Below are 9,145 nucleotides of genomic sequence, written 5' to 3' on the forward strand. Positions count from 1 at the left end.
TCACAATCTGGCAGATTGTGAAAAACTGATGCGACTGATCCTTTTTTTCGCTGGATCCGATTGGCGGATCTGGCTAACTGGATCCTAAAAAAATCAGAGCATGCTCAGTTTAAAAAAACTGAATCTGTCCCCGGATTCCGTCATTTGACGGATTCTGCGCCCATAGGATTCCATTTGAGCAAGCGATGGACGGCGACTGATCTGTCGCTGTCTGATTTTTTTTTACGTACCCCAAAAAACGTTAGTTTGTCCGTTGTCTCCGGACGCCGGACAAACAATTTTTGACGGCTGAAATGTGAGGCCATCCGTTGCTAATATCATTCTATGAGAAAAAAACGGATCCGGCGGCATCAGTCGCCGGATCCGTTTTTTCCAAAATTTGACGGATTGCGACTGATAGCAAAAAACTGATGTGTGAAAGGGGCCTTAAAGGCACTGGTCACCCAAACATGGCGTGTGATCTGCAGGCGGTAGCAGGAAGAGCGGAGCAGAATGATTTATAGTTTTGTGTGAAAAGATCTGTAATACTTGTTAGTGATGAGCGAATGTGTTGGGATAAGGTGTTATCTGAGCATGCTCGGGTGCTAACTGAGTGTCTACGGAGTGCTCGAAAAATATTTTGAATCCCTTGAATCACATTTTTTACTTTGCCAGAGAGGTACATGACAAGCAGTAAGGAAATTGATGACATAATATATAGAAGTCCGCAAAAACTTTGACTCCATTGTTTATAGAGCCGAGCAGCTGAATGTGGGCGGAACTTCATTGTGATTGACAGCTCTGCCCCTAGTTGTGCTCTATACTGTAGAAAGCCAGAACAGCACTGCTCCGTACACTGTGTAGTAGCCATTCTCGGGTACTGCAGCTCAGCCACTATTCCCTTCAATAGGAGCTGAGCTACGCAGCCATCTGGCCATCACATATCTATAGTAGAATCCACCGGCTTTCAGGTTCTCTGCCACCCCCAAAATGTCGTCATACCCCATTCCCTCGTAGATTGTGAGCCCTCGCGGGCAGGGTCCTCTCTCTTCCTGTACCAGTTATGACTTGTATTGTTTAAGATTATTGTACTTGTTTTTTATTATGTATACCCCTCCTCCCATGTAAAGCGCCATGAAATAAATGGTGATATAATAATAATTAATAATAATTATCTACAGCATTATCATCAGCTCAGATGCAGTCTCAAATTGGGTGCACAAATGAAAGGTGAAGGCACAGCATTGTCGTTTAAGGCTAAAGAAGCACACCCATCAAAATACATTTGTATCCTCTTAAAATATTGCAGTCATCATATTATACAGCACTGTGCACTTTCAATTGCTCATTTTGCCCTTCTACCCAGATAATTATTCTCATTTCCATTAGGCCTATGACATCACGTGATTAATAACTGACTAGCTGAACCCTTCTAGGGTCTATGTAGAAATAAGAGGTCAATTTTTTTCTGTACGTCATGAGAAACTGCAAAAGTCCCTGGGCAAGAGTGAAGGAGCAGCTGGGTCAGGAATTGAAGCGGGGGATGATAAATGCAGGGACAAGAGACTTCCTGTTTCTACATAGTGCAGAGAAAAGAGAAGAATTATCTGGGTAGAAAGGAAAAATGAGCAATTGTAAGTACAAAGTGATATATAATATGATGATTACAATATTTTAAGAGGATGCAAACTTTGATGGGAGGAGGACTTCTTTAATAAAGAACTTAAAATTTGAGCCATTGCTAAACGAAGAGTGACAGTGCATACGCCACTTCTGGACCCCCTAAACACCGCAGGTAAGCCCATTCACAATAATGACTGTGTCTCCTGACAGCAAGCCTAAAGGATATATGCTCAGAACTGTGCTGCAGCCCCACTGATTGGCCAATGGTTGGAGGGTCTTGGCATCAGACATTACATGTATTTGTGGAACAATCTATTTATTTGCCGTAAATGGATGTGATAAAAAGTGACCTCCAAATTCGTATTTTTCATTGAAACGTATTAAATATACAAACTCATAGGCCCCATAGCAATAAATTATAGAAAACACATAGTAAGAAGGAAACTGATCTATAATCAGGAGCCAAAAAAGACCATTTACGAATAAGTTCAGGGCTGGAGGAAGGGGGACACATCCCTTTAATACTCGTGGGAGGTACGCATTCACTACTTATGTGTCGTAAGCTGTAAAAAAAACTTTACTTAAAGGGAACTTTTCACCAGAAAAAAAAAAAATAAGTGCAGGTTAATACTGCTATTACCCTGCAGATCAACCCCATATCTGCAGGTTCATAGTGGTTTTTCAGGTGACAGGGTCCCTTTAATGAAAACTGGCCCTTGCAAATAACATAGTATATCATATATCAGTTATGAGAAAGACACGATGTGCCCTCTAGTGTTAAACAGGAGTATTGCTGAGAGGAGATCCGATATCACCGAGAATGTCGTGTGTGCATATGTACGTATATATGTGTGTATGTATATAATATATATACATATATATATGGTTTTCATTATCATTCACAGCCTTAGGCTTTGCTTCAGTTATTTTTGTATTTCCCATTAGCTTTATTCAGTTGGTCCAGTCTAGATTAAGCCCAACTTTGATTTTTTTTTTAATATATATAGATACCAAACCCTTAATTAGTATCCCAATAGGATGTCCACACAGGTATAGAGCGCTCACTTCACAGGCACAGCACCCAAAACCAGGGTCTTACATCTGTTCCGCAGTTATTAAAATAAAAAGTGCAGGCAGTGAGTGCAGGGAGGGAAGAGTGCTCTAGGGAGATGGGATTGAAGCACTGCAGCCCCCCTAAATCCACGTGTGCCCGCACCCCACCCGCTAATGACTCTGAACACACAATAGGCTTCTGGCATTGAAAGTGAATTTGGCATCAAAGCAAACTGTGACTGCCTATTAAATTGTGTTTAATAAATTAAATGGTCACTGTTATTTAAAAAAACTTTGCAGAAATCAATTGTACAAGCAAATATAAGAAACTTTGTAATATATCTTAAAAAAATAAATAAAATCTGCTTTTTTCCACTTAAGAGCCATTTTTTTCCCCTCCTGAGTTCATCATTCATCAAGCAGTATGAAAGTGAGATGGCAACACGCACAGACCAGCGCTGCATAATGTTTCTCTCTGCAAAGATTCACAGCTACAATGCTCAGTACTGCTGTATAATATCCTCCTGCGCAGAGGTGTCAAACTGCATTTCCTCGAGGGCCGCCAACAGGTCATGTTTTCAGGATTTCCTTGTATTGCACAGGTGATAATTTAATCACCTGCACAGAATGATTCCAGCACCTTGTGGAATGCTAAGGAAATCCTGAAAACGACCTGTTGGCGGCCCTCGAGGAATGCAGTTTGACACCTCTGCTCCTGCACATGTGCTACAGAGACAGAACAGGAATCCCTCATGTCTGTGTGTGCTGCATGTCGGCATCACAACGCTTAGCTTCTATCCACTAGCTCAGAGACAACTGAAAATGCGATAGCGATAGTGGACTCTGCTAAACGGTCTGTGTGGAGTGGTGGGTCTCCGCTAAATGACCTGTGGGGGCATTCAGTCAAACAGCCTCTGCACAGCACATAGCAGGGACACATTTATAAGATTATCTTCACACACGAACAGGTTTTTAAACACCTCCAATTGTGGAAATTATTATTATTCCAAGATGTATTGATTAAAATCAATTTTGTTTCTGGGAAAACCCCTTTAAGTCATTTCCTGATCCACATTTTTTTGCAGGGCAATTATCCTGCTCTTAACCCCATTTTGCAGCCCCCCTAGCCCTCTACTAAGACTGTTTTACAGCGCCAGTGTTTGGGTCCCCATTGACTTCTATGGGGTTCAGGTACCTGAACCAAACTTTGGATTGCAGTTCAGTAGAACCCGATCATCCACAGGTCTTCTCATCCTTAGTCAGGAATGCTTTAACTTTTCCTTTGTCAACCACTGACACCTCACAACCTATACTTAGATCATAAATACATTAAAGGATTTCTACCTTTATAACTGTATAAAAAACATAAAGTAACCAATGTGGGTACACTGGTTGTGCCCATGGCGGTGCCACATACTTTATAGCACGTTAATGGAGTAATCCAATAAATAAAGCCATTTATAAATGCTTATCTTTATGCCTTTATGCCCTAATCACTTGTTTTTTTTGCTTTATTATATTCCATACACTTCTCCCTGTCCTATTTTTTTAGTTCCTGTGACGTTTCTTTTGAGAGGAGTCTCAAACAGGATGATACAGGAAGCTGGGGCTGCACTCGCTTCCCTGCAGTCTCCAGGAAGAGGACGTCATTGGGGCAGCGCAGCAATTACTTACCACAGCTACTGTCACAACTGTCCCCTGATGACATCCTGGTTCACAAGAGGTGATCGAGAAGTGGCCGCAGCGCCGCTCCCTGATGAACTGCAGTTTTAGGTAAGGGTGATGGATGCCGCAGGGAAATGAGTACAGACCCAGCCATGGGCAAATCATCAAGATCCACTTCTGGCAGCTCTCTTTGTAATTGCCAAACAATGATGTCCCAAATGTGCTCGAAGGGAGACAAGTCCGGAGACTCCGCAGGCCATGGATGGTTGCTATGGCCACACTGGCTGCTCACAGTAGCACGAGCAATAAGAATTTTATGCAAAAGTGATATGACTGACGGGGAAGAGATAAGTGGCATCTATATTGCCCTATTCACTTTTATAAAAATCGGTTCCTGACAATAAGTTACAAATATTTATAAATGTTATGTCTATTTGGATTTGTATTATATGTAGTTACTTTACACAGAAGACCCCCGATACATTGATAGGGGGGCAGGCGAAACCTGAAAAATCACACACCTCGCACGGAAGGACATTTCACAATCAGGGGAGCTGATCCTCGCAGCTGCTGTCACATATTTTATAAGAAAACCCTATAATTGGGGATGATGTACGGCATCAGAGGAGCAAATGGCTTCGGCACATTTGCGTGACATGTTACTTGCAGCAATTCTGTGCAGAGGTATTATCACACTGCGAGAGTCGCTCTCTGTAATCGAGCCCGGTAATTGGATCTGACTCCGCGCCGCAGCCTCTTGTCATTTTCAGAGGGGATGGAAAACTCCAGCAGTGAACGATATCAAAGCGAACTGAAAGCAAGCAGGAGCGACCACTCCGCCAGCACAGACCCTCATCTGAGGGGCATTTCTATACAAGTGCTAGACTTATATGTGAAAGTACTGTGGGTGTGAACTATGCAGAGGGCATTGTGCGGGGAGCAGAACTGTGCAGAGGGCATTGTGCGAGGAGCAGAACTGTGCAGAGGGCATTGTGCGAAGAGCAGAACTGTGCAGAGGGCATTGTGCGAGAACTGTGCAAAGGGCATTGTGCGAGAGCTGTGCAGAGGGCATTGTGCGGGGAGCAGAACTGTGCAGAGGGCATTGTGCGAGAACTGTGCAAAGGGCATTGTGCGAGAGCTGTGCAGAGGGCATTGTGCGGGGAGCAGAACTGTGCAGAGGGCATAGTGCGGGGAGAACTGTGCAGAGGGCATTGTGCGAGGAGCAGAACTGTGCAGAGGGCATTATGCAAGGAGCAGAACTGTGCAGAGGGCATTGTGCAGGGAGCAGAACTGTGTAGAGGGCATTGTGCGAGAAGAACCGTGGAGAGGGCATTGTGCGGGGAGCAGAACTGTGCAGAGCGCATTGTGTGAGGAGCAGAACTGTGCAGAGGGCATTGTGCGGGGTGACCAGGGTCACACGACCGCATATTCTCTCATTCAAGAGAATCGGGTTGATCAGAGTGTGATCTAATTCTGAGAAGGTGGAGAAAACAATTTCTCCATTCTGTCAGTCCGTGAAAATCGGACTGCACTGAGATGTCACCTGAGTGCAATGCGATGGTTTCCACGCACTCATTGACTTGCATGGCCGGGTGCTATCCAAATATCGGATTGAACTGGGGCATGCTGTGACTTTTTAGTCGGACAGACTTGGTCCGAGGAAATAATCTGACACGTGCACAACCCCATAGAATAACAATGGTCCGAGTGCTATCCTGTTTTGTCAGATCATATTCATACTGATAATATGGCCATGTGCACGAAAAGTCATCAGTACCAGCAGCCCGATGTCATCTGCGTGGAACATCACCGGCAACTGTGAGGTCTGGTGCTGTTGATCCACTCCTGATCGGTGGGGTAGACCCCCAAATGATCCGATATTACTAACCTATCCTAAAGTTACACCACCTTCTTTGTAGAGTGAGACAAGTTCTGCCCGCTCGCACATGGGCACACAATTGTGAAATAAAACAGCCAGCAATTAACCACTGCAGCTGTCCAAGCTTCGGCTACACATGGCAAGCACCCTGGATCCGGAAAAGAGGAGCGGCGACTGCTATATTATATACTGATGTTGGGCCTAATAATGACACGGTGATATAAAGGGGACATGTCCTGTATGGAGCCTGAAGATTAGAGGTAAAGATGTGTTAAAGATAACACAAGTAGACACAAAAGGCAGTTTATAAATGAAGGCCTTTATTATTAAGGGAAAAAGAAATCCAAACCTACAGGGACCTGAAAGATTAAGTGCGACAAACATGCAAAAGAATAGGAAACCAGGCAGGGGGCAAAGACTTTTTCACACCACTGTATGTTAGCAGCTCGACTCAGAGGCAATAAGCTTGTGCAAAGGTTGTTGTGAAGGGAGGAGGAGCAGGGGAGCTGTGACATTGTCTGTACTGATTGGTGTTATCAGCTGTGTATAGAGGTGTTATCAGGCATTGTTATCCTGCCTCTGATGATAAGGAGTCTGCTGACAACTCTTCCTACTTTTTTTGTAAATTATCCCTGTATATTTTACCTCTATTTAGTTTATTAATATGGTCATTACTCATGGTTGAATATTATATTATGGGATATAAATCATCCACAGTTATCATTTTTATTATTACTAGTAATGGTTTTTATTCCTGTATATTTTTTTATTGCATGTAAGTTTTTATTAATACTTGTATATCTTATTTTATGTAAATTATTAGTTATTATTCCTGTATGTTTATTAATTGTATGTTAATTATTACTCCTTTGTTTTTTTTTATGTAATTATTATTACTACAGTTATTATTCCTGTATATTAGTCACTTTATTAGTTATTACTCCTGTGGGTTTTTTTATGTAATTATTATTACTGTTTATTATACTACTTTTTTGTAAATTATCCCTGAATATTTTATCACTATTTTTTTTAATATGGTTATTATTCTGTTCAATATATGCAAGCCATACATCATTTTTATGTGATATACATAATCCATAACTATTTTTTTATTATTATTAGTAATGCTTTTAACTTGCATTTATTTTTTTTACATTTTTATTTTATTTTTATAAAATGTTTATTTTATATATATGTAAATTATTACTGTATGTCTATTAATTTTAAGTAATTAATCTGTTGTTTATGTAATTACTAGTTATTATTCCTGTATATTATTTACTAGTTATTATTCCTGTATATTATTTTTTATTACTAGTTATTATTCCTGTATATTACTAGTTATTATTCCTGTATATTATTTACTAGTTATTATTCCTGTATATTTATTACTAGTTATTATTCCTGTATATTATTTATTACTAGTTATTATTCCTGTATATTTATTACTAGTTATTATTCCTGTACATTATTTATTACTAGTTATTCCTGTATATTATTTATTACTAGTTATTATTCCTGTACATTATTTATTACTAGTTATTATTCCTGTATATTATTTATTACTAGTTATTATTCCTGTATATTATTTATTACTAGTTATTATTCCTGTATATTATTTATTACTAGTTATTATTCCTGTATATTATTTATTACTAGTTATTATTCCTGTATATTTATTACTAGTTATTATTCCTGTACATTATTTATTACTAGTTATTCCTGTATATTATTTATTACTAGTTATTATTCCTGTACATTATTTATTACTAGTTATTATTCCTGTATATTATTTATTACTAGTTATTATTCCTGTATATTATTTATTACTAGTTATTATTCCTGTATATTATTTATTACTAGTTATTATTCCTGTATATTATTCTTACTGGTTTTTTTTTATTATACTACGGTTAGATGTACTTTTTTTTGTAAATTATCCCCGTATATTTTATTTTCACGCTATATACTTCTATTAATGTTATTACTATGGCTATTTTTCACCGTTTAATAAACATATAATGATTTTTCACACTACATGCGAATGATGCTCACATGGTTACGGATTATTCCTATGTCATTAGTTATCGTTCCCTGCTCTCACACTGTGCTGTGTGATTAGGGCCATGATTCCCCATCATACACTGGGGGATCGGCGCCTTTCTCCCTGTCTTCACTGTTAATACTCCTCATTTCGGTGTGGCCCGGTGTCCGGTCCCGCTGCCGCCCGGTCCCGCTGCCGCCCGGCCCCGCTGCCGCCCGGCCCCCGCCATCCCCGCAGCTCGGCGTGCTCCGCCGCGCCCTCTCACTTCCCCCGGCTCCCGCCTCCCATCGGGCCGCACTTAGGGACCGTCTCCACTCCTCCGCTCTCCTCTCTGCAGCACGGACTCGTCTTTGTAACGATTCCTGCGATTGGTCACTAAATCCCCGTCCCCGCCCATTATTTGCCAATCCCACCAATCAGAGCACAGCTTTCTCCCGGCTGCATCCTGCTTTCCATTCCGTGTGGAGGAAAAAACCCTGAGCCATTTTAGGCCTCGCGGCCCAGTTCGGCGTCAATAGTCGAACCTCGGGCGTTTTAGTCGATATATATAGCTGATTAAGCGCATGTGCTCGGAATATGTGGTGATTTTACACGGTTGGCTGACTCACACCCTCCGCTTTGCCTCGTTACACACTCCCTGAGGCCTAGTCCTTCATCCCGACTAGCACTTTGTAGACGGTCCCTTATTTTTAGAACGCGGCTCCTTTAAGTGCATAGCTGTCTACGCGTCTGCCTGCGCGCCTGTTTTCTGTCTGCACGTTTTCCCCTCACGGTTATATCAGGGCGACATACACCGGCGATAGAAGCGTTTTATAATTAATTTATAACCGGCCCGTGTTTAATACGTGTCGTGGCCGGGTGGGGGCGCAGCCGGCACCTGGAGGGGTGGGCTCTGGTGGTTT

Source organism: Ranitomeya variabilis, chromosome 7 (assembly GCF_051348905.1).
Source record: "Ranitomeya variabilis isolate aRanVar5 chromosome 7, aRanVar5.hap1, whole genome shotgun sequence".
Lineage (NCBI taxonomy): Eukaryota > Metazoa > Chordata > Amphibia > Anura > Dendrobatidae > Ranitomeya > Ranitomeya variabilis.